This window comes from Leptonychotes weddellii, chromosome 3, assembly GCF_054177405.1.
Source record: "Leptonychotes weddellii isolate Sample4059 chromosome 3, ASM5417740v2, whole genome shotgun sequence".
Classification (NCBI taxonomy): domain Eukaryota; kingdom Metazoa; phylum Chordata; class Mammalia; order Carnivora; family Phocidae; genus Leptonychotes; species Leptonychotes weddellii.
In genome coordinates this window covers 64,853,221-64,878,978 of record NC_138371.1, presented here as the reverse complement: position 1 = coordinate 64,878,978, position 25,758 = coordinate 64,853,221, and the positions used below count along the sequence as shown (strand labels likewise).

The window sequence follows — 25,758 nt, the reverse complement described above, 5'->3', positions numbered from 1 at the left end:
GTCAGACAGAGAAAGGCAAGTACTGCATGGTTATTATTCATATGTGGAATTTTATTTTATTTATTTAATTTAAATACAATTAATTAACATATATGTATTATTCGTTTCAAAGGTAGAGGTCTGACTGATCAGTGATGATTCATCAGTTTTGTATAATACCCAGTGCTCATTGCATCACGTGCCCTCCTCAATGTCCATCACCCTCCCCTCCAGCAACCCTCTGTTTCCTATGATTAAGAGTCTCTTATGGTTTGTCTCCCTCTCTGATTTTGTCTTGTTTTGTTTTCTCCTCTCTTCTCCCATGATCCTCTGTTTTGTGTCTTAAGTTCCACATATGAGTGAGATCATATGATAATTGGCTTTCTCTGATTGACTTATTTCATTTAGCATAATATACCCTCTAGTTCCATCATATGTGGAATTTTAAAAAACAAAAAATGTCAAACTCATAGAAACAGAGGATAGAAAAGTAGTTGCCGGGGGCTGGAGGGTGTGGGAAATAGGGAGAAGTAGGGAAAAAAAAGAAAGGAAAAAGAACACCCACCCTATGTTCCTCTTGGAGCTATAAATGGAACTCTTCTTATGAGTAAAAAAGCATTTTACCAATCCAAAGGGGATCACTATTAAAGGGGCCTCCCCAATTTAGAGAATGTTCGGCGGGTCAGAGCTAAGAACTCGAACTAAGTCTCATGGCAGTAAAAGTATGAACTACTGTGTTTTTTCGATATTCTAAATTCAAATTCCAAGGCTGACATTTAGAGCATCCCTTCAAAGCCAAGTTTGGTACAGTGCTCTGGTTCTAAATAGCAAAACTGACCTTCCCTCTTAGACTCAGATTCTAAATTATTCTGAAGATTCTTCCTCTTAGACTGCTCCCGACAACCAACCTGAAGCAGGAGCCTCCAGGACACTCTTGCTGATTTACAACCGCAATCTCGCTAAAAGGAATGGAAAAAAGCCAGGGCGAGTTTCTGTTAGACAGAATGAGTGGCATGAAATACTAACATCGCGACAGCTTGGCATACGACTCACTGGCCGGCTGTGGGACAGCCCTCCCTTTCTTAGTTTGCCAAAATAGATCATTTGTTAGGAAACTGAGGGAGCCTTGTTCCTCAGCCTCCATCCCCAAAAGATGAAGGGAGAGGGCTGCTGACCATGCTCCTTAGCGTGTGCCTGCTTGTGGCTCCCAAACGCCAACACTGGGCCAGCAAGCCTTTCCTTGCGACGTTCCATGTCAGTGGTCTGTCTTTGATGAGTGTTTGTGACTGCTGTATGCAGAGCCCTTCTGTTTCCTGCCTTTATAGAAAGAATAAAGACTGGGCAGGAGGCACGCAGTAAGCTCCAGCTGTCCCTGCTTAAAATACAATGATTAGATGTGAATCGGCCATTTGGGTTTGACAAAACATTATCTAAATGAAGAAGGAGGTCCTTTTCCCTCATCTTTATTTTCTCCCAGAAACTTGACCCCATGCTATCAATTGGTCAATCAAATATTTGTTGAAAACTCCCCCTACCTCATCTTACACAAAGCCAAGGGTGCAGCAAGAAGCAAAACCTTACAAGTTATTAAAGACTTAGCTTGGAAAATACGGTGAAAATTTGTTCATCAAGAGTGGAAAACTCAAATGATGACAGGGGCCAGGTGGGCAACATGAATGAATGAGGGCATGAAGCTGTTTTCATGACAGCTTCTTAAGGTAATTTTTTGGACACAGATACATTTTCTTTGTATATTTAATAAACAGGAATATTATTTTCTCCACAAAATCACAGGCTTGTTGGTCTATCTTCAGTTTTTACATTTTTTTTATAGAGACAAAAGTATCTTCTTCAACTCTCCCGTAAGACGACAGTAGGGTTAGGTGCCAATTCAAATGGCAACCAACCGCAGAGTTAAGAAACAACTGGAAATGCTACACGAAAGTGGTGGGGCTGTGTCCAGTCGCAGAGCTTGGGGGTTATCACCAGGGAGCAGCTGCTTACTAAGTGCCATGTTGCCTTATTCCTGAGTGAAAATGGGGGCCCAGAATATATCTTCAAATTCCTCTAAAACACCATTCTTCCCTACACAGGTCATGGAGTATGTTGCTATTTTGGTCCCTTAGATTTCTTTAAGTTTGTCTTGTCCTTCTGTTTCCCCCAAGTGCATGGGAGGCTCCCCCTGAAGGCTGAGGTTTCCACCATTTTGTCCAGTCACAGGGATAGTCTGAGCTCTTTGTACATGGCTGCTGGGCAATGGTTACTCCATATTGTCATTGGGCTCATCATGACAGAGAGAACACCCTTCACATGGATTATGCAGAGTGATGCACCAGTGGGTGAGTTTTGATTCTCAAGGAAAGCTAGAGCGGTCTCCAAAGTGACATGTGGGCTTCATTCAGGTAAATCCGAAAAGGTCTCTGTAGTAGATTGCAAAATGGTCATAAATACCTTTCTGGCCTGTGTGCTGGCCTCTTTGCCACTCCTTCCATCAAGAAATCTATTTGACTCTGGGCTTGACTATGTAACTTGTTTTGATCATTGAATATTAGCAAACATAATACAAGTAGAGACTTGAAAAGCATTGGTGCATTGCGGCGTACCAGCTCCTGCTTCACTGGATCCATGAGAGCACCATAAAAATAAGCTCAATGCCCCAGCGACAGCTTGTTAACCACCAGTCATGTGAGTGAGGCTCATCCTAGACCAACCATCTGGCCTAGATGAGACTGGCAGAAGAACCAACCAGCTGAGCCCAGCCCAAATTTCTCACTCACAGAAATGTGAGCTAATAAGTGATCCTTGTTTGAAAAACCAAAATCATGCCTTGCTCTCCAATCCAATTGAGGAACAGAGTCTGCCCATTGCCATCAATTTACTCCATGCTGAGGGTAACTCCACAGCGACATGAGGAAAGTGCCTGTGAGATCACAGAATCTCTACGCAAGGACACCATACCGGTTCACTCCTCCTATGTGCCAAGTCAGCCCTCTGACTGTTTTAATGCCTCCGATAATACCAGTAGCCCTTGAAGGTAGCCGCTTCCATCTTAGGTCAGTTTTGACTCTTAGAAATGCCTTCTTTACATCGATCCAAAGTGTCTCTCCTATGACTTCAACCCAATGGTTCTGGCTACAGCACAAGGTGAGCAGAACAAGTCTATCTCTGTACATGGAAGTTCTTCACATTCTTGAACATAATGATCACACACAGCATACCTAAGCATTCTCTGGCTTAAACTTCTCTTGTTCCTTCAACAACCTTTTATAGGACATGATTCCAAATTTCTTGACCATCCTACTTGCATCATTCACTTGGCCCCAGGATGTGTCTCCACGTGGTGCCCCAAACTGAGTACAGCTCTCTGCTGCGGTCTGACTCCAACACAGTAAAATAGGCATGACTCACTTCCTCACCCCAGATGGCACCTGGTTTTTTCATGTGGCCTAGGATCACGTTGACTTTTGGAGCAGGCCCTTTGTTGACTAAAACTCATAAGAATTTTCATTCAGACTGTTGTAAAATTATGTCTTTCACACCCGAGAATTAGATTTAGGCCATAGCGCCAATCTTCAAAATTCTTTAGCAGCTTCTATGATTTTAAAATATATTCACAAAATTTTTGAATACTCCTCCCTTCAAGGGGTAAAGCCTAATTCCCCTCCTTGAATACAGGTGGACCTAGTGACTTGTTTTTAATAAATAGAATAAAGTGGATGTGATGGTGTGTGACTTTAAAGATTAGGTCCTAAAAGAAACTGTAACTTTCTTCCTTTCTTGGCTTGCTCTTTCTGGGGTAAGTTTGTGCCACATCTTGAGGATGCTCATGCAGCCTATGGACAGGCTTACATGGTGAGAAACCGAAGTCTCCTGCCCACAGCCATGTGATTGAGCCAGATTCGAAGCAGATTCTCTGCCCTAGTCAAGGCTTCAGATGACTGCAGCCCTGACCCACATCCTGATTGAAGCTACATGAGAAACCCTGAGCCAGAAACACCCAGCTAAGCTCTTGCTGCATTTGTGAACTAAAGAAACTACAAGATAATAAATACTTGTTGTTTAAGCCACTCAGTTTGGGTGTGGTTTGCTATGTAGCAAAAGATAATGAATACCTCTTGATTCTGTGGTTGGATATCTTTCTTACCCACCCATGCTATTCACACAAGGAGTAAGCGTGCCCTTTCTTTGTATATCAAAACCTACAATTGATACAAATTATAGGTATGACAGAGCCCTTGGAGATGCTACTAGAGGCTTCCTTAAGATCATTACGGGTTCTTTACACAGCATCCTTAGATATGGTGCTTTGGTCAGTTCTTAATACACCCTGCTATAAGAGGGAGACAACACCAGACATTGGTGGGAAGACTTGACTGGAACCTTGATGAATTATAAGAATTCAGATGGGCCCAGAGGGATGGCAGGTGTGAGCATATTCAGTGCACACAGACAGATTCCTATATATAGGTCAGATTCAAGGGACAACAGAGAGATAGCTGGACCTCAAGCTCTTGAGGAGAAGGACTATTCTTGCCTCAGGTCTGGCACATAGAGAAAGGCTCAGTAAACTTTTTTTTTTAATGATAAGATAATGAAAAAATAGAGAGTTTGAAAGACAAAGAGTAAGAGAAGTTTAGATATGGAGGCTAGCCAGAAGAGCTTCATGGTCAAAATACTTTTCTAGGAGTCGATTTTTCAGTTAGAGAGGATCAACATCTGCTTGAGCTTTGAGCAGAGCTTAAGCAGGGTTGATACTTGGTGTGACAGGAGGTACAGAGAAGACTGTGTGTCATAAACTGTGACTCCCAAATGCCACTTAAAGTAGGCAGAGATTAGTTCAACCTCAGCAGTCTCTTGAAGAAGTATTTTTCTTGGGGAAAACTCTATGGGGGGTGGGGGCAGAATGACTCACCTAGAAAGGCAAGAGCCATGCTGGTAATTGATCTTGGAGTCAAGGTTACCAGATTAAGCCTAGATCGAAGCTGAGAATTTGCATGGATGACCAGAGTATAGAGGGATGTGAGTCAGAGAAGCGACAGCCGAGAGGCATACAATATGTATGAACCATGCGTGGTGTCTGTCTCGATTTTAACAGCTTCTTTGTTTCCAAGGTCTTCCAGAATTGGACTGTGCTCATTGGGCAGCACACCCCAGCCCCAGCACATCCTTGCTCCTGACTCTTTTCCTCTGACCTAATTTCCTGGTCCCCAATATTTTTGTAGTTCATCTCTTGGCAAAAGCATCAGCTTTCCTGAAGTTCAGATACAGGTCCTTAGACCACAACTTAGCTGGGAACCTGGTAAATCAAGTTCTGTTTAGCAAAGGGCACAGGAAAAGACAGGACTTAAATTAAAATACACTTTCTTGGATGTGGCTGATTTGTTTGTGAGATTCATATTTTTATTAATACAACAAAATGTATATACTGCTTTAATCTAAGTATGGCTGTAGTTGTTGGGAACACACACAAAAATCAATAATATAAGATTCTTACATTAAGAACCTCACAGCCTAGTAAGGGAGAGTCCAAAATCTGTGCTTCTATGGTGCGTGTGTGTGTGTGTGTGTGTGTGTGTGGTGTGTGTAGTGACACAAGAACTAAGAGTCAATAGTGGCCTATGGAGCATCATAGAGGGAGGGACTAACTGCACACACATGTGTGTGTGAGCTGGATGGGGAGCTTTGGAAGAATGTCAGGGAAAGCTCCATCAAAAAGATAATGCTCAAACTGAATCTTGATGGAATAAGTATAGAAGATCACTCAGGAGATAAGATCACTATACAGATCTAAAGACATGGGAGAGCACGACGGATTTGAGGGAGGGGGTATATCTATGTGATGAAGGGAGTGATGGAAAGATGGCATGAAGGGAATGATAAGAGATGAACCTGGAAAAGTAGGCAGAACGCCAGTCTAGAAAGTATGAGATTTATCTGGTAGGTGATGGGGAACCAAGGAACAGTTTTAAACAGAAGAGTTATGCATTCCGGGGGAGGCTGGGTGGCTCAGTTAGTTAATCGTCTACCTTCGGCTCAGGTCATGATCCCAGGGTCCCGGGATCGAGCCCCGCATCGTCGGGCTTCCTGCTCAGCAGGAGTCTGCTTCTCCCTCTCCCTCCTTCCCTCCTGCTGGTGCTTGCACACTCTCACATGTGCTCTCTCTCAAATAAATAAATAAAATCTTATATAAAAAAAGAAGAGTTATGCATTCTGATTTGTAATTTTGAAATATAACCAATGGTGGAATGTTGGTGAATTGGAGGCGGGAGATTTGTTGGAGAGTTACTCCAGCAATCTAGGCAAAAGTGGATGAAATGTAATGACAGTGGACATGGAGGAGGAGAGATTTCTAAGGATCTGAATGGACAAGGCCTGGCAGGGATTAGAGGCTGGTGGATTGATGTAGTAGAGCTGTGTGCATCAGTGAGCTTTGTGTTGTTCAACCAAGATCAATAAAGGTCAGTTTTAATATTATCATTGGTCACACCTGTGACCCCCCTCTGGGGGGTCTGGAAACAGGTAGGATGTTATAAAGGGGAGAAGAGGTCAGTGTATCAAGCAGATTGTGGTTGAGAATGGTTAAGTATAAAAGTGACTGTCAGCAACATGAAGGACGATCAAGGGCCTTCTTGTGGGAACTTCAACTGAAAATAGCTCCCTGGGCTGGACTGGCAAGCCCATGCGCTCCAACGAAGCATGGGTGCCATCTCTGTAAGCAGGCTGGGGAGATCCCCAGATGACCTTGGCCTATAGTTAGCTCTCACATCAGCTGTGGCTGGTTTCCAAAGTAGCAGCAACGGCAGCTGACAGCTTTGGAAGTATATTTTCTTCTCTGTAAAGAAAAAGTGCCCATAAGCAGTACATTTCCCAAGAAGCTACTCTTCCTGGTTTGACTAAGGGCTTCTGTGGCAGAAAATATGCAGTGTTTCCATAAGGCTATTTAAAAATTTAATCACTTTTCTCTTGAGGCAAAACACCTTGAACCTCTTGGGTAACTTAGAAGAATCAAAGCGTTACGTTCTATTCTTGGAACATATATCAAAGAAATGCCTGCTTGCGTGCCTTAGTTCATTAGAGAATCTTTTCTCCTTCTGCGTATCAATAAAAGTGAATTAGAATATAAGGGTTCAAAGGCAGAGAAGGAATGTAACCCTAACAGATTACAAGTCAATGCCTACTTTGAGCATCTGACATTTGAATACAGGAATCTAAGTTTGAGACTCTCCGATAAAAAATCCTTGCAGTCACTCAGTGTTCACATCACAACATCTGGTGGTAAGTGTGCTTTAGTGTATGATAACTGGGGAAAATATTGAGAGATTGCAGTAACGTTTTTTGTTTGTGTGTAAATGGAGCTTTAGTTCCTGTACTTCATCCAGAAAACACTAGAGGGAGCAAGTCAGATAGAGGAAAAGGCTGTCTCTGAATGTACAAGAATGAAGAGACTGACGAGGAAGGCATTTCTGCATTTCCCCAAGGCACAGAATTTTACTTAGGTACATACTAATCTTTATATTGTGACCAAGTGACTTTATGTTTGAAACCCAGGGCTAAAAGACTTGATCTGTGATCTGCTGAGCCTGTTCAGAATCCAAAACAGTAAAGGAAAACCATTACTCTCTGACCAGAACCTGTATTCTGTCCATTTTAGGCCTGTTGAGAGCCAATGCGATAGAACTCTGGAGTCTTTAATTTAGAGGACACATTCTTTGGATGAATAACCTTTCACGGATATTGATTTTTTTTTTTTTTTTTTTTTATACAGCACTGGTAGTCATACTTCCAATGCTCAAAGTGAATAGTAATGATACCAGGCATTTTCAGATACTTGTAGGAATAAAATGAGCTTTTTGTAAATATCCTAGACTGGCAGCCTTCCCCTCTTCGTTTTTCCCATAGTTCTCATGAATCAGGTCTACATTAAAACATCATTTTACAATCTAGTAACACTGAAGTTAACTGGCCCAATGTCATGCACTTGTCAATGAGAACTGATAAGTCTTCTTCTTGTTTAAATTCCCAGTTCTTTAGTTCCTTTGTGACCCCTTGAAAATGCCAAAAAACCTAGTGAAGGCCAGAGTCAAATTGCCTATTTTTAAAAAGAATTAACAATTAATCACTATAACCAGAAACAAGTATCTTAAAAAGCTGCTTCAGACACTATTCAACTGAAGGTTAAAATATTTTCCTGAATGATGAACTAATAATTCCATGAAATACTGTCCTTAAACCATAGCAGATTTTTGAAGTGCAGCTGTTGAAAGCGTGTGTGAATTCAAATGTAAGAAAAATCACAAGAAAGCATGCTAAATTAATGAGGAACTGCCCTTTTACAAACCGTGGGGTCTGCCTCACCTGGACGTTAATATCCAGAGAATAGAAGTAACGTTATGAACTTCCTAAGGCAGCGTCTGTCGGAAACGATCAATTACACGGACAAGGAAAACTTTAGTTCCGAAGTTTGGGTTTGCGTTTGTTAGTCATGCATTATACTACTTACCTCTCAGGGCAGACCTTTAATTTCAGAAAGTGCTGAGATGCATTACTGCACCCGTTATCAAGTCTTTGGCAGAAATACCATTTATCCTTGTTGTGGTAATGAACAGATTTATAACATTCTGGTGTCACCATTCCTGAAAAAGCTCGTTCATTTGAATATTTCTTCCACAAACATAGTGAAATATTTCATGAAGGCACATTGGTGTAGTCTACTATGGAGAGATATTGCTGGTGAACGACAGAATGTCTGGCTGATTTACATGAAACCCCAAGTGCTCGTATGAGAATAGGTTAGGTTTAGATTGACGAGCAAATGTGTAACCAGACTTCTGGCTGACAAATGGCAGAACTATGCCAGCGCATTAGCTGCTCTGGAGAGAGACCAAAAAGTAAGGCGGGGGTGGGGGGGCTGGGGGGGATCAAGTTCATTCCATAAAGGACATTCAAACCTAATGGATGGCAGGGTGGCTGGGACATGAAGCACATATAGATTTTAATACCCCAAAATAGTACCGGGCGAGTTTAGAGTTGAGCTGGCATCCAAACCAATGACCAAACGCCTATCAAATTTTCCTGTATCATGTGTGTTGTTTATATTTACATTCCTTCAAAAGGATCCTGGTGTTTTCAAGATAAGTCTATTTTACTGGCAGCTCTGGCTTAAAGTCACTAGCCTCTAAAAATGGCTTGTTTGGATAAACTAGAAAATGAAAATAAAAACTGATGAGATTAGTATTAACGATGGTGCCAAACACTAAACGGTCCAGATTGGATTGGATTTGTTCCAGTTGGGCACAGCTGAGAAGAGATATCCATACCGCTTTTGTGAAGAAGGATGAAGTGTTTGGACCACACTCTTCTTCTGAGGCTGAGACCGAAAGTGCAGGTCTTTGGGTCCGCCTTCAAGGAGGTCATATGTTTGTAATGATAGATGCTGCTCACTGAGCTGCCGGGGTGTGCCAGGCCCCCTGCCTCAGCACTGGAGATGCATTATCTCACTTAATTCTTACCCCCTCGCTTTAGAGATTCGTTGACTTGTCCAAGGTCACACACTAGTAAGTGACAGAGTTAGGATTTAAACCTGTCTGACTCCAGAGCACCTTCCATTGTGCCACATCATTCTTGAATGGCTGATGAGCAGTATGGGTGGAGGTCTGGCAGCTTTCAAGCCATGTGGCATTTGAGTGGTATGGAAGCAAGAGCAACAGAGAGCCAGGAGACCGGGTCTGAATCCTGACTCTACTGTTTACCATATATTTGATCTCAGAACAATTCCTAACATCTCTGAGCTATCTCCTTGTCTATAAAGAATGTGTGTCTTGTGTATGGTGGATTATTATAAAATTTATAAACAACCTTTCATTTTGAGCCTCTATGATACCAAGGAACTTTCAAGGGGCTTTTAATTCCTTTTGCTCATTAAGTAAACTCATATGTGAGGAAACACTTCGATTTGGAATTCAAGAACGGACTAAATTATTCCTTCTCTGCAAAATTCATTTCCTCTGTGGGTTGCCCCAACACTGACTATCTTCTGTTTCCGGGGGGGACCGACTCCACTCTGTGCTGAGCATGGTGCTCTGCTCACAGTGAGCCACAGAGAGACCTGTAGGACATGCTAGAAATACAAAATGGTATTTCATAATATTATCACAAAGAATACCACTGAAGTTGGCAATAAATGTTACTTCCAGTGAGTTAGAGAACCAAATACCCACGTAGTTGCCTATTTTGGATGCTTTATTCTATTTCTGTAAATTAAGGAGGTTTTATGGATTGTTTCCCCCTCCTTATGTATAATTTACTATGATACACTGACAGGTTTTCTCTGAAAACTGCCATCTACCATTAAAGTGTGCCATCCATTCCTTGTTTGGCTTGTACCCATTCTCCTGTTGGTGAAAATGTATACTTTGGCTTCCCTGCCATGGACATTCATCTCCTGCTGCTCGGCTGCTTGGCTCAGCATTCTTGAGGATCAAATGACATGGGCTGGGCTGTATGTGGGGAGCAACTTTGGAAAATTCCTTTGATGTTGCGCCTTGTGATACTCAATGGCTAAATCCAAGCTCTTGCTATTTGACCAAATGCCAAATGTACTAGTTCCTGAATATCTATGATCTTACAGATAACTGAATGGAAAAATAAGAAGTAACCACTGGGAAAAATATTTCAAAATTATTTTACAGGGCTAATTAAGGTAAAGCTTTGATTAATTGGAAAGTTAGTTGAGCAGAGTGTTAATTAGTTAATTAGGAGCTAAGGTATAGCACTTAAAAAAATCCACTTAATATAACCTGAGTTTCATCTATGTATAAGGTATTAGGAATGCAAAGAGGGTCAAAAGTTCATATAGTCCTTCTGTCCAAAGCAACTTCTGGCTTTCTTATACCCATTACCCATTGAATCCATTTTTTTATTCATTTAAAATTGTAAGAATTTAATCTAAGCATCATCTAAAGCCTGTAATGGTGTACTTAAACATTCCTTTATTTGCTTAAAATTTAGGTTGTTTCCACACGTTTTCCATGACAGGAAATGCTGTAAAGAAAATCTTTACACAAAGAGGTTGCCCTTCATGATCATCATCTTTATTATTAAATTTTGTATTTCCTACAACAAACTCTCACATATGGAATTACTGGATCAAAGAAGACAATTTTATGTACCCATTTAAATACTGCATTTAAATACTCGATGCAATATGCATTACAGTTGCCTTCCATAGGAATTATACCAACATATCTTTGCACTACCATTGTTTGATTGTAAGTTTCTCCCTACTGTCTTGATCATTATTGGGCTTTTGATTGTTTGTTTACATTTTTTCCTCATAAAACAGGCAAAATACTTTTGAATCAAAAAGCAAATTTAACACCCATTATCTACTGAATTCACACAATAACCTTGCAAAGTCAACAGTTTACAGACGAATAGGTACTGGGAAAGATTGACTTGCCCAAGTCTGTGCAACTACTATCAGAGCTGGGACTTGATCTTGCTTCTTGAATCCAGGCCCAGGTGCTGCACTCTTCCACAGCTAACCCTAAAAACCAGGAGGGTCTAGGCAAATGAGCCTCCAAGGTAAGCCCAGGGAGGCTCCATGGTGGTACGTATAGAGATGGACGTGAGCAGGACTGTCCAAATGGCTTTGTTCCTCTAAAAGTCAAACATTTCCTCAAACTGAGTGAATTTTTGGTTAATTGACACATGCTCTTGCACTCTCTCACATGCACATTACAAAGATTTTTTCTTTTTAAAGAGGAATGCTATTTAGTAGCGACTGAGTGTCCGAGGGTTTTAAGTAAACTCAGGAGGGTTTTAAGTAAACTCAGATATACATGAGTAACTTCACTGGAAGTTGTTCATGCATATCTGAAGCAGAATGTGGACTTTTGACTTTAGCCTATTCAACACAAGGAAATTCATAGTTAAAATTCCACTCTCAGCTCTCCAGCCAAGATGGGAATTGCCCTGGCCACAAAACATGACAGACAAGCCTGCCACGCGGCCCAATAATCTGTTGGCATTATAGAGTAGAGTAGGCAAGCCTCAGTAAACCAAGGCGTCACCTTCATTTTTCGAAAAGCCAAATGGATCAAAGTGGGTGCTTCATTCCTTACAGTGAAAACTTGGGTTTTGCTGGAGTGCACTATATGGAGTAAATGGCAAATGCCTCCCAGTTGGAGGGGGTTTGGATGCCCCAGGTATCCGTTTGGAAGGTCGTCATGGAAAAAATGACATGGAACCATGTGGCCTTCTTATTCTTTGCAGGGGTGGAAAGAAGGAAAACCTAGTTTGGAGGTCCCAGTCCAGTATGACAGCAATGCCTGCCAGTGTCGGCCCCACTGAGTGTGGCTTGGGCAGAGCAGTTTGTCCTTCCATTCAGCTAGAGATTCTTGAGATTTAGAAGGTCCCCTGTAAACTGAGCAGGAGGCTGAATAATGGAGTTTAACAAAACTCAGAGATAGGCTCACCTTACCCAGATTACAAATCCCGTTAATTGCTGACCGGACTACCCTTTAATGGACATTAGGAACAGAACAACAAATCCCCAATACTTATTTCACACGGATATGACTCTGAACATGGATAGCAGAAAGGATGTCTTGTTAACCTCACCCAACAACTCCGTTTAGATAATTGCAAAGAAGCCTGGATTTTTCAAGCATTCAGATAATTTCCTCTAGAGGCTTCTGTAGGGAGATGAAACTGCTTTGGTGCACCCTTCAGTGCTGAGAAGTTGATTTGGATTCACTCTGCTTTAAGGAGAAAAGCTGGAAGCAGCAGGATGGATTTGTAGAGATGTAGACAAGTGAATGTCTCTCCAGGTCACTCATTTTGTAACTAGATTTTAATTTTAATCAGTGAGGAATCCTGAAAAACAATAACAGAAAACAGCTTGGAAGCAGCTTTGATTTCAAAATTTCACAGTGATGTCTCCACTCCACCAAAGTGTTTTCATTGCCTTCTGCCTGAAAGGCCGGGCGATAAATATGCGTATCATCCAGCGCTCTTCCTGGAGCTGGGTTCTTGTTTTGCTGGAAGGCATTCGAGAGAAGACATGCTGAGCTGATTACCAGGGGCATTTTCCCCTGTCTAGTCAAACAGCTATTCTCTCTGACGTGATCAGAGTGTCTTCTGTCACCTCCAAACATTACACACTGTGACAACCTTGATTTCCAAGGCCCATACCGTCTGTGACCTCAGCAGTCCACACAAGATGCCAGCAGTTAGACAAGATGGCTGAACCTCTCCTGCCCAGCCCTGGCCAGGAGGTGGAGCTGGGGAGGGGCTGACCCTCATTTTGCCTGTTGTTTTTGGAAGGCTTTCATTTAGGTTTTTACTGCTGGGTGGTCCCTTGGGCCACCCACCACATTCCAAATATTTCCAAAACTCTCTGAGAGGTAGCTGTTCAACCAAATGAGCAGACTGTCCTAGCTCATGTGGAAAGCTGTAGGCGCTGGCTATCCTGTCACACATTTTTCCTGTTTTCCCCCTTCCTTTTCTTTAAAATGGTTCGAACAAGATAGAATTGTGAATCTGAAGTTCTAAGATTCTGGGTCTGGTGGTGTGTTTTTTTGTTTTTGTTTTTTCCAGCCCCTTATGCTTTAATGCTCAGTGGCCTCCAAGCTTTTTGGATGGTTCACCAGAATTAGTAAAAGATTTCAAGCAGATATTCCCAATATTTATTATTTATTCACAAATATACAAGTACTATTGAACTAATACGTTAGTTTAAAACACACAGAGAGAGAATTTTAAAAGATGAAACAAAATTAAGTTCTTTATTTTCTCCCCAGTATAAAAAAAAAAAAACTTTTTGCTTTTACTATGCTATTAGTTTCATATGCTCATTTTATACTTACATGTGACTGAGCTGAATATGCTCACTTGAAAAGCTTGTCGATAAGGATTCAGGAGTCTGATTCTAAGTGCAGTTTATTTTAATACTTGGTTTTAGTGACTTCCATGGCTCTGACTTCCATGGCTCAAAACAGTGCTCCAACGATAATGCAAGAAGCACCCTGTTGTCTGTAATTACTCCATCGTGACTCACGTTTTCAGCCACATACACCAGCTAATGCAAAGGTTCTGTTGAAAGTTTACTAATAAATTTCCATCTTCCTTAGCATCAATCAACTGCTCTTATACTCTAATCAAAAGTGCTTCTTATTGACCAGACCCAGAGAAAGTCAGAAGGCAAGTGAGCCCACCTAGCTGATGCACATTTTTATAGATGGATACATGATAGGTTAGATAGATAGATAGATAGATAGATAGATAGATAGATAGATAGATTAGCTCTCTGAAATGATACATTTGAAAGATTTTTAAATCATTTAGAAAAATCCCACTTCCCAGTTTTAAAAATGTGTACATACCAGAATGTTTTTACAGAGGAAACATTGATTTCAGAAACAAACTTATACAATGGTGGAAACAATTCTAAATGTCCATTTGCCAAGTATTCTCTCCGCATCATGAATTTTTCAAAGCAGCCACTTTCTTACTCACTGGTACAGTGTCAGCTTTACCTCGGCTGCACACAGACTCGGTGTCTTTCTTTTTTGCAAGGCTCACCGCTGGGTTGCATATTCCAACAGCTTCTTGTCACCATAGGAGATTTCGATTTTTTTTTTTTTTTTCAAGTACGGTGGCAGAGGGGCCGTCTCACCCTCACCCAGTGGCCCTGTGAACTGCTCTGCTGTGTTTCAGCGAGGTAGGATTACACGTCAGCAACAACTCAGGCAAACTGTGAGGGAGACAAGTGGATGGGTCGAAGTTCCTGCGAGTAAGTCCTGGTGCACGCTAATGGGGTAATTGAAGGGAGTTTAATGAAGGTGGGTAGCAAAGGGAAACCAGCCAGGATGGGGCAGCAAGAACAGGGAGCCCTTACTTCCTTCCCCGCAGCCTGGGCTCCAGGACAGAGCAGTGACCCAAGCCTAGGGAGAGAACAGTGTTTTCTAGGAGAGGGAGCGTGGTCTGCACCTGTGATTCTGGCAGAGGGACTGTAATAAGTTTGCTCAGAATGCCCTAACAAAGTACCGGGACTGGGTGGCTGAAACAACAGAAATGTATTTTCTCACAGTTGTAGAGGCTAAAAGTCCAAGCTCAAGGTGCTGGCAGGGTTGGTTTTTTCTGAAGCTGCTCTCTTGGTTTGTAAATGACCATCTTCTTCCTGTGTCTTTGCATAGCTTTCCCTTTATGCATATGTCTGTGTTCAAATTTCCTCTTCTTATGATGACACCAGTCACATTGGATTAGGGCCCACCCAATGACCTCATTTTGACTTAATTACCTCTTTAAAAGCCCTGTCTCCAAATACAGCCACATGCTGAGGTACTGGGGACATATAATTCAACATATGAATCATGGGGAGGGGGGCGGAGGGGAGACACAATTCAGCCCATGACAGGGACTGTGCCAACCCGTGGCCCACGGGGAGGAAGCCGGGACAATATACCTCGCAGGATCTTCCCTCCGGCCCACCAGCTCTCTGCAGGGGCTTGGCACTGGTCAAACAAAGATGGAAGCCAGGGAGCCTGCTTGATGCTGCCCAAAGGTCAGTCTCCTAGGACACAGAGAGTTGAAAAGAGCAAGTTGGAGGAACAAACAGAGAATATCCAGGTCACGAAGAAGTCATTGTGCTGAGCTTAGAAAACAGAAATGTCATTGACCTATAGGGTTATAAATAATTTAACATAGAAGGAAAGAAGTCATGGTCAGATGAGCCAGGGTGTTCAGCTTTGGGGGTAGCACCGAGATGCTAGTTTCAGAGAACTACTGATACTAGGCTTGGCTTTGTGGCAAGAGTTTGAATGTCTTGCACAGCACTTGTTCTTGTGAGAATTAGAAAAAGACATCTCCTGTGGGCGGTCAGATGAGAGAAAGGTGGATTCCACGGACTGAGCAGTCCTTTCAATGCATAGTTTTGGGGGGCTCCCCGTTCACCCTCCTCAGCCAAACACACCCTGCCTGACCCTGTGCAGTGACCCTTATCATAGGCTCAGGGTCATGGTCAACACGCCCTCAGTCCCCTTCTCCCAGACCCTCACCACGGACAACTGGAAGGATACACGTTGATTTGTGTCTGCTCTAGTCTTCAAACTGGCAGCCCCTCGAGCTCCACATGGAAAAAATCATTAAGCTATGGCAAAATTCACATTTATCACTGGCTGTTTCATGAAAATCCATTAAGCCCCTCTTGCGGGCAGTTTCTGGCTGATCTGAACTACTTGGTGGATCTCCCACCCAAAGGGAGTAATTAATGTTCTTGTAGACAATTGTTCCTTGTTAGCACCTCTTGGTAACCCCATTTTAAGAGTTTGGGATTATTGGCCAACATGAGATTTGAGTAGAAGTATTGAATTTTACTTATCCATCAGACAGACAGACTGGTGGTTACAGTGAGAACAACTCTGGAGGATCACATTCCCGCAGACGTTGCCGATCTATATGGTTGTTCTGACAATTTTCTGGTAGGTGGCAGTACAGAGTCCTAAGAACGGTACATACAGAGTTCTAAGACAGGGTACCTCCTCTGTCCCCAGTGGCTATAGAGTTGCTGCTTGGGTAAGTGGCCGGTTGGGTACCCTGTGTATTGAGGGGCTCCGCTAGGCTTGGGAGTGGGCTGGGGAAAGGGAAGGACCCAAAGAAGAAGAAGACACGGTCCCAACTTCTCCATACAGCGAAGAGGAGGACATACGGGGACCCCTTCAGCTTCAGCATCAGAATAATGTCCTAATGTGCCACGTCATCTGCCCTGCCCTCTCAAGTTCTGTCAGTGCATGAGGAGTAGAAGGTCCGAAGAAGAACTCCCACATCCCTCCCAGGTGGTGGCAACATTAGACATTAGCAGGCATTCTGTGGGCTCAAGGGGCTGAGCCTGTGAGAGGCCCATGATCCCTGTGGTCAGGCCAGGAGTGGAGGTTACTACCGGGGCTGAGGGGTGGGAGCTGGTGGGACTGGGTAGATGGGGGGTGCAGATGTCGGCCAGGAGCAGCCTGGTGGGTCCCACAACGGCAGTGGGTGTCCACTAGAACAACGTCCAAGGCACCAGAGCACTAACAAGAAACTGTAGCTTGCTTGGCAAAGCCCAGTTCCTTCTTTTCAGTAGAAACAAGGGGAGCTCTTCTCAGTGTTCACGGTGGGAAGTCATTTATACTAGTTATACCCTTGCCCCAGCACCTTCCCCTGCCTGTGAAGACTGGGCCCCCACAGCTGTGGCTCCTCACCCTGACTTCTGATCTTTGCCAGTACTCACCCTTTGACCCTCAGGGCTCTTACTACTGGTTTTCACATTGGTTTTTGTTTGTTTTTGTTTTTGTCTCTTTTTTTGAAATCTGAAGTAGAGGTATTCTTTGTTATTTCATCTAATCCTAGGGTCTGTGATTACCACTTTGAAAATATTTTGGCATTCTCTTGTAAAACTGAAGCTAGGCATACCCCACGGTCCAGCAGTTCCACTCCTGAGCGTAGACCCTGCAGAAATACATGCACAGGTGTGCCAAGTGATGGGTACGAGCATTTCCATCACAGTGCATTCGCACTAGCCAAGAATTGGAAAGCGCCCCCATGTCTATTAGAAATAAAATGGACACACTTTAGTATGTTGATGCAATGGAAAACCATACCATACCGACATATTACAGCTCTGCAAAAACACAGGATGAAATCTGAAAGATATAATATTGAGCGAAAGAAGCAAGACACAACAAAATATTTAATGCCCGATGCCATTTACATAAAGTTCAAATACAGGCAAAAAATCAACTGTGGGTTTTGGGGATGCGTATTTGGGTAACAGAACTGTAAAGAAAAGCAAGGCAGGATGTCCTCTACTGCGTGTGTAGTGTTACTTGTTGAGTGGTAGGAGGGGTTCGTGATTGTGAAGAAGCACCGTGGAGGGAGGGGGGCCATGTTTTATCTCTCAACTTGGGTGGAAGTCACAGGGACCCATTTTGCAATGAAACTTTGAGCTGTACGTTTGTGTTTTATGCACTTTTTAAAGCTTCTTTCGTAATTTAGAAAAAGTGAAAAAGAAAGTTGTTCTTTATTGCCTAATTATTCTCAGGAAGATTAGAGCCTGGATTGAATCTTGGAGGATAAATAGGAGTTATCCACGTGCAGGAGGATATTCTAGAAGTCAGACAAGAAGGGGCAAAGGTGCAGAGTACAGAACTTTTCTGAGATTTTAAAGATCAAGATGGGGTGTGGCTGGAGGTGGAAATGATGTCTTAGGGAGCTAGGCATTCAGACATGGCAGGCTGGTGCAGGGATTTTAAGCAGGGGATGAAATTTCAAGAAGAGCAGGGCTGGCAACAGGGACACAGGCAACGAAGAGGTCATTCGGATAAAGATTGAGGGGTGTTTGACTTGGGAAAGGCAGTCCCTAGCTCCCCGGGGTAGGAACCGTGCAGTGGGGAGCTGGCCATGGGCACCAGATTGCAGCAGGAGGAGGTGTAAGGGGAGGTAAAGGAAAGGAGACAGATGCGTTTGGCAGCCCTGACTGATGCTGCAGAGTGGAGCCAATGGGAGGAAAAACAGATGAGGAGGTCTGGATCCACAAACTCACTATTTCTCCATGACCATAAAAGGTTGTAGCTCTTTTCGGCCCCCAGGTCACAAAGGCATTTATTTCGGACTTCAGGATTCACTCATGGGTAATGAGATGGGTCAATGGTAAGGAAGTATTGCCCTGCTCTGTGAGGTTGGACTAGATTCCCTTGGGAGGGCTGGAAAAATTCCTGCGAGTATCAGGAGGCTACCGCACGGGAGTTTCTGCAGGATGTTGGAGTTGTGGCCTCAGAGATGGCAATTCACTGTTGACATCGGAGAAACATCTCTGTTCCCTTAATTCAATGCACACCAGAGCTGGTGGCTGAGAGCAACCGGTCTGTTTACCAGACCCTCGGGGGATGGCTTTGGAAAGGTGTCATCAGGCAATAGCTTCTATTATCGTCTTTTCTCTCCTGCACTCCAACTATCATACCTGTGTTTTTCTACCAGTCTCCCTTTCTAAGCCTCTCTTTCCTACTCCCTTTTTTTCTCTTCTTCCTGACATCCTCTCATGTCTTTCCTTTGTATCTTCTTTCTGGAATTTCCATTTCCACACCATTCCTGCACTTCAGATCCCTGTTTCAAAACACTTTCCATCCCAACAGTGAAAGGTAAGCAGACTTCACGGGGCAAATTTATGGCATCACAAAAGGTCCCCTTCTTTTGGGGGAGCACCTGCCCCATTATGGCAGGGTGACTCCTGACCCTTGACATGCGTTTCCTGTCTTCTTCTGGGCAGAGTTGGAGAACCAACTTCCTCACCACCCCCAGACTCCCACATGGAGCCTGAGACGGGGGAGCAAGGCTGAGACATTGGTACAACCAAGAGGGTGAGGTCAGAGAGGGGGGCTCGTTATACACAGGGGGATTGACTGAATGAGTAAACATATCAAGGATACCAGGAGCCAGCTTTCCTGCTGTCAGAGAAGAGAATTACAAATATGGGAAGGGAAAATAAACCCAGAGGTGTTAGATTGGAAATGGAGGTATAAACATGCAAACATGTTTTTCACTATTTATGGATAATGTGGAAAATACGGATGTAAATGTATGCACGTGCGCATCTGCACCCACGTACACATTCCCTAACCCTGTTCACTGACAGGGCTTGGAAATAGCAGCATATCAATAACAGAGTGCACCTAGTCCCCAAATCTTACCTTCTAATTACCATTCTCCACTAAAAGGAACCAGGACTCTTCGGAGAACTGGTTGAAACCAGAACTGGGACAAGGAAGGTACAAGATGAGCTTGGGACATCTCGTGGTACCAGAAAGCAAGGAAATGCTTAAAAAATAATGGGGACATGTCTTAAACACAGAAGCTGGCATGCAGGGGCTCCCACTGACCAAGTGAGGGACAATTTGAGCATCAAAACAATTATTGTAACTGATAGAACCCACTGGACACAGTAGGAAACCCTGAGTCCATACTCATATAAATAAGTAAATGAATAAATTCAAAGTTTGAGGAAGTCCAGGATATTTACGTGGTTCCAAACCATCTCCCCACTGAATACTTATTAACTGCCAAGTGGGAAAGAGTAACTCTACAGCGGAGATGCCAGGCAGAAACCACCTTAATTAAGTGATCAAAGGGAACATCACTGATAATGAGACAAATGGAAATCCTGCACCTCTCAAAGGGATGCAGTGAGGAGCACACAGCTTCTACTTTGGTGATGTTCCTGCCAAAGGTGCACAACCACCTGGAATTGTCCTCAAACAGGTTTACAACCTGAGGACACTCTGCAAAATGACTGGCCTAGAACCTTCAATTGTGTCAAAGTCATGAAAGTCAAACAGAACCTGAGGAGCTACTTCAGACTGAAGGAAACTAAAGACAGGACCTCTAAATGCAAATCAGGCTAAAGCTTCTTTGTAGTGTACTTGCAACTTTTGTGTTTCAAGTTAAAAAAAAAATGAATAAATGAGTAAGATGGCACAACCATTTTGGGGAAAATGGGACTGATATAAGGGGAACACAAAATTCCCACTAATTGAGGAGAAAATACAAAAGAATTTGTGTTTATGGTGGGTCATGCAGGGCTGTGCCTCAACATCCCTGGAGTTCCCTGTGTTCTCTCCTTAGCTCTCAGGGGTCTTCTGACAGAAAAGTAGAGAAGCATTATTATTTTTGAGAGTCCTCCGAAAGCTGCAGTATTAGGTAATGGAAAGTGCCATGATTCTCCTTCCCAAGTCACAGGACTTGCCAGAGGACTGAGTACAGCCCAACGACTCGGACCCCTTGCGGCTGCTTCAGGTGAAAGGGAAGAAACCCGACAGTGTGGTGGGGATCACTAGAAGCGCTCAGTAAGCGGTAGGACAACCTGTGGCTTGCATTTCTCTTCCCAGCTGAGGGGCTGAATGTGGAAGTGAAAGGAGCATCTGGAATGTTTGTGCTGTTACAAGATATTCTGAACTTCTCAATCAGAGCAGTGGGCTTGGTGGGAGGAATGAAGTACCTAAGAACATTTGAGAAGAGACTTAACTGAGAACGTTTATTACAAGTTTATGGCCTTCCAGAGTCACTTTCACGGAATGGTGCTTCGATATGCTATCCTTGGCTTTCATGGAGAGGCCCTACCTGAAACAGCCTGGGGAAAATGTCGCTGTATTGGCAGAGGAATATGGTGGACACTGCCCAGTGCCTCCTGCAGGAGTCTCTATACAAAGCCAATAGATACTATCTTTTTCCAGAGGATCTGGTAGGCTTTGCTCCCAATAACAAGAGTTACAGATATGTGTACCTTTCTCCTTTTTCACATTGGCTTCTAGGAAACTCAAAATTATTGAGCTTCGACTACAGGGATGGTGGAGGCCTTTTGGCTTGCAGAGTTACATTTTGGGCTCGCCTTCTCTCTTCACTGTTAAACCTCCCAAGCACTGATTTTTAAATGTGCTTTATTGTGTTTCCTATAAATTGCTTCAAACTTTTGTAAATTAAAAGTTTATAAACCAAATAAAGAGACCAAAGGACCACTGGAAGAGTAAAAGTTGAGGGAGGCAGAAAATGTTCTAAGAACTAAACATTGGGGGAAAAAATTATATAGCAAGAATGAAAGAAGTTCCTTCAGTATTTCTCAAGTAAGAAAATAAGGGACGCCTGGGTGGCTCAGTCGGTTAAGCGTCTGCCTTCAGCTCAGGTCATGATCCCAGGGTCCTGGGATCGAGTCCCGCATCGGGGTCCCTGCTCTGCGGGGAGCCTGCTTCTCCCTCTGCCTCTGTCTCTCTGTCTCTCATGAATAAATAAATAAAATCTTTAAAAAAAAAAGTGAGAAAATAAGAGGCCAGAGGACCAGAAACAATATTCATGGTCTCAGTCATGTGTCAAACCACAGTGTGTAACAAAACAGATATAATGGGATTCCTGCCTAGACTTAGTAATAAATACAAGAGTTTTCAAGATCTAGTGGGGGTTGGAGGGGGTCAGAAAACAACACAGGTGTTTGCAAATCCGCAATCTGGCAGGTGTAGAACATCTGACAGAGGGTAAACAAAGTCAAAATGACACCATTTAAAAAGTATCCTACACCCGGCTGGATTAAACCAAACCGAACCAAAACAATACTTTGTACACATTCCAGTATTTTCAGAGCAGGAGTGACAAAGGAACATCAAGTCTTTGGACATCTGTTCCAAGTCTCATTCTGGCAACAGCAGAGCTACCAAAAACTTCATTTGTCTGCCTGCCAATTCCATCTTTCAGAAGGCACAGGAACTGGTGAGGGAAATGGCTGCTTCGGAGTGAATTCTGATCAGTAAAAACGGAACCAACCGGTTAGTAATGTGGAAATGACAAGAATATCAGGAGAGACTGTTGAGGACGTCTTGGCCCCTCACCAAACCCCCAAAGCTCTTTATTTAGGTCATGCTTTTGTTACTTCTCCTTGCTATATTGTCATTCAGACACTTGTGCCTCCCATAAGAATGTCCCTTGAGGACCGGGACCACTCATGTCATTTTTGTGTCTTCTGATGTCTGCTGCAGTATCTTTTATTTTGCAAAAAATTAAACATGCTGAATTGGAATATAATAAACATGGAGACTTCAGGATGACCTGACAACATTCTCTGTTAAAGCTTTTTTCCCCCTGATTATAAAATGTTTTCATGGTATAAAACTGGAAAAATTTGGAAAAGTATAAAGGAGCAAATATAAACTTCCCAATATCCTTCCACCCACAGCTAAGCATTTTGGAACACCTTCTCGTCTTTTATACTTAAATATTGCTTCCTAATTATGAACACACTATATCTACAGTTCTGTACCTAGCACTTATCATTTATATTATGTTTTTCATGCCATTAAAATGTCTTCTTTTAAAAATGACTAAATAATATTCCATTCCATTCCATATCTTTATTATAATTATCGTGACCAAAAAGTAAACAACATAAGGATTTCAATTTGCTACAAACTTTAAGAACTGTGGTGTGTCTGAGAAGTCAAAATGGAAACCATCTCACCTGTAATAGAAGGATAGGGCTGGGGGCGCCCGGGTGGCTCAGTTGGTTAAGCAACTGCCTTCAGCTCAGGTCATGATCCTGGAGTCCCGGGATCGAGTCCCGCATCAGACTCCCTGCTCAGCAGGGAGTCTGCTTCTCCCTCTGATCCTCCCCCTCTCATGCTCTGTCTCCCATTCTCTCTCTCAGATAAATAAAAAATCTTAAAAAAAAAAAAAAAAAAAGGATAGGGCTGAGCAGGGGAGTTAGGTGAGGCCGGGGCTACTCCTGGGGTTCTAGGCTTTGACCTGAGTCACCTGTCATGCATCGAGAGGGTGAGCTGATGGTCCTGAGTGTGGAGCCAGAGCTGAATGTTAAAGCCACAAGAATGTTCAACCCACAGAATCATGGAGCCAGCAGTTTTCCACATTTGAAGAATGACCGACTTCTCATTTTTTTAAAAAAATACTTTATTTTACAAGTGGATAAACATCAAAAGATATTTTTGGGGGGTGTACAGGTCTATGAATTTTAGCACATGTGTTTGTGTAACCACCACAATCAGGATATAGAATAGCTTCATCACCCTCAAAAAACTCCCTTGTGCTGTCCCTTTATAATCACATCCTCCTGTCCTCTTTAATTCCTGGTAGTCGCTCTTATGTTCTGTCAATATACTTCTGTGTTTCCAAGAATGGGAATGACCGACTTATTCTGCAGCATCTCAGTGGGCAGAACTGAGGCTGACAGGTAGAAATTACAGAGATGCAATTTGACTTTTTTAAGCCAGTTTGAGAGCTGTTCCAAAAAGATTTGGAATGCCAGGTGAGGTGGAAAGTGCCTTGTCCCTGGAGGTATTCAAGCAGAGAAAGTGGATTCAGGGATACTAAATGGTAGGAGATACCTGCAGTCTCGTTTATGATCCATATCTTGTGCAAATGAGCAGTGGAAGAACTTAGATCAAATCTCAGCCTCACAGAGTCACATTTAAAATTAAATGAATAATAGCATTAACGTTTGTATTGACTCCAGTGCCACCTGTTTTCAATTCTGAGCAGCCCAGAGACCTGCCACCGCTTTCTTGCCGCTCCAAGTCATGAGGTCTGGCAAGGCTTCTGGCTTCGTCCCCTGCCCCCAGCTTCCTCGAGCCTTAAAAGTCCCATTTGTTACTTCCCGAGTCTGAGCAGCAATGCCCTTGATGAGGAAGGAGGGGCTGCCAGCATCAGGCAACGGTGGTTCCGTATCACTTCTTACAATCACCCCCCAACTCGGGACCCCTTGACCTCCAGGCATGTGCCTGCAGCCGCAGTCGCCCTCCAAGGCCCTACCCTGTGCCCGTGCAGGCCGGGTCTCCGCCCCGAGAACTCGCCGCTCAAGGTGAAGGGCAACGTAACCCTCCCTCTAGCAGCCCAAGCTAAAAGCTCCGGCCCTACCAAGATCCGGAGTGAGACGCTCTGGAGCCCCCGGGCAGGGTTGAAATTCCGATGCTTCTCCGAGCTTGTCCCACACGGAGGGCCGGGCACGGGCAGTGGCTCTCGGCTGTGCCAAGAACTGCCTGCTGGGACCGGTGGGCGCCCGCCTCCCTCTGGCACGGCCGCGGGTGGGGGCCGAGTTCTGCGAGGACAGAGGGGTGGTTGTCTCATCACATTGCTATTTGAGGGAAGAAAGTGCCCAGCTTTTCTTAAACCCTGAGCTCGGAGTTTCCTCCCTCCTCACCTACTTGCCATCCTTCTGAAGCTGTGTGTATCGGGAGGAGAGGGGCTGGTGACAGGTCCGTGACCTTTACTCCAAGGTCGCTGGATCTTTTCCTTTTTAGCTCTAGTGGAATGAAGAGGTCGGTCAGATCTGAGCCTTGTTTGAGCCCCACGCAGGCTGGGAGGAACTGCCTTTCTACCAGCAAATTTCACACCAGCGTTTGGGAAATTCAAGAAGTGGAATCCGGGCTCCAGTGGGTTTGCCTAGTGTTGCCGGCCAACCTCACCGAGCCAAGAGAGAGGGGGGGATACATGCACGCCAGGGAGCGACTGCCCTCCCTCCCAACACAAAAATCCCACCTCAGAGGCGGGGGCCCCGCCGATCTCAGACAAAGATACAATCCTGGCTCCTGGGGAAGACCTGAGCAGCACACGCCTTCCACCGGGCACCGTGGTTCCTCTACGCGTGAGCGGTAGCTCTCCCCAAAGCACCACCACCTGAGTGTGCTTGTCGCTCCTGCACAGAAACAGCGCTTTGAAAAAGTGTTCATCAGTTTCCCTGTAAAGGCAGCCACTGGATGTCCCAGGACTCCAGTGACAGAAAGCCTTCCTAAAATACAACAGAAGCCAAGACTAACAAAACCGAAGATGCTTGGCAGCCCGGATGGCGCATCTTTCCTGCCTTTGCTCACGGGTCCTATGAAGGAGCGCTGGGACAGTGTGAGGCTGGGACAGGAGACCACCCCGCTTCCTTCCTCAGCAGCCTGTGCGTGTCTCGGTGAGGCCACATTACCCTCCTGCCCCGACATCCTTCTCTCTCCAGCACGAGTTATCATCAGAGGGCCATGTTTCCTTTTCTCAATGAGCCATTCAGAACCGGGGCTTTCTTGGCCCTGGCCAAGTTACCTGCTCTAAACCCCACTTCTGTCCTTCACAGCCCCCCATGGCCCACATGGCCGGGAGGTGTACAGAAATGGGGGGGGTGTGGGTTCTTCTTGCCTACTCCTCTCACCACTGTGACAGAGCCCTTGGGTAGCAGAAAAAGAATTCTGTATGACTACACTGTACCACTTAATTCGC

The 25,758-nt window shown here is 43.9% G+C and overlaps 1 protein-coding gene across 9 annotated transcripts in view; it reads right to left on the bottom strand.

Annotated features, from left to right (window-relative positions):
* Positions 1 to 8,745, bottom strand: part of ITGB6 (integrin subunit beta 6) — a 127,700-nt gene extending 118,955 nt beyond the window's left edge. For all 9 annotated transcript variants that reach the window (XM_081814332.1, XM_081814331.1, XM_081814330.1 and 6 more), the window contains exon 1: positions 8,480 to 8,745. The gene's annotated coding sequence lies outside the window, so the exon portion shown is untranslated. The remainder of the gene's footprint in view (positions 1 to 8,479) is intronic.
* Positions 8,746 to 25,758: the final 17,013 nt, after the last annotated feature.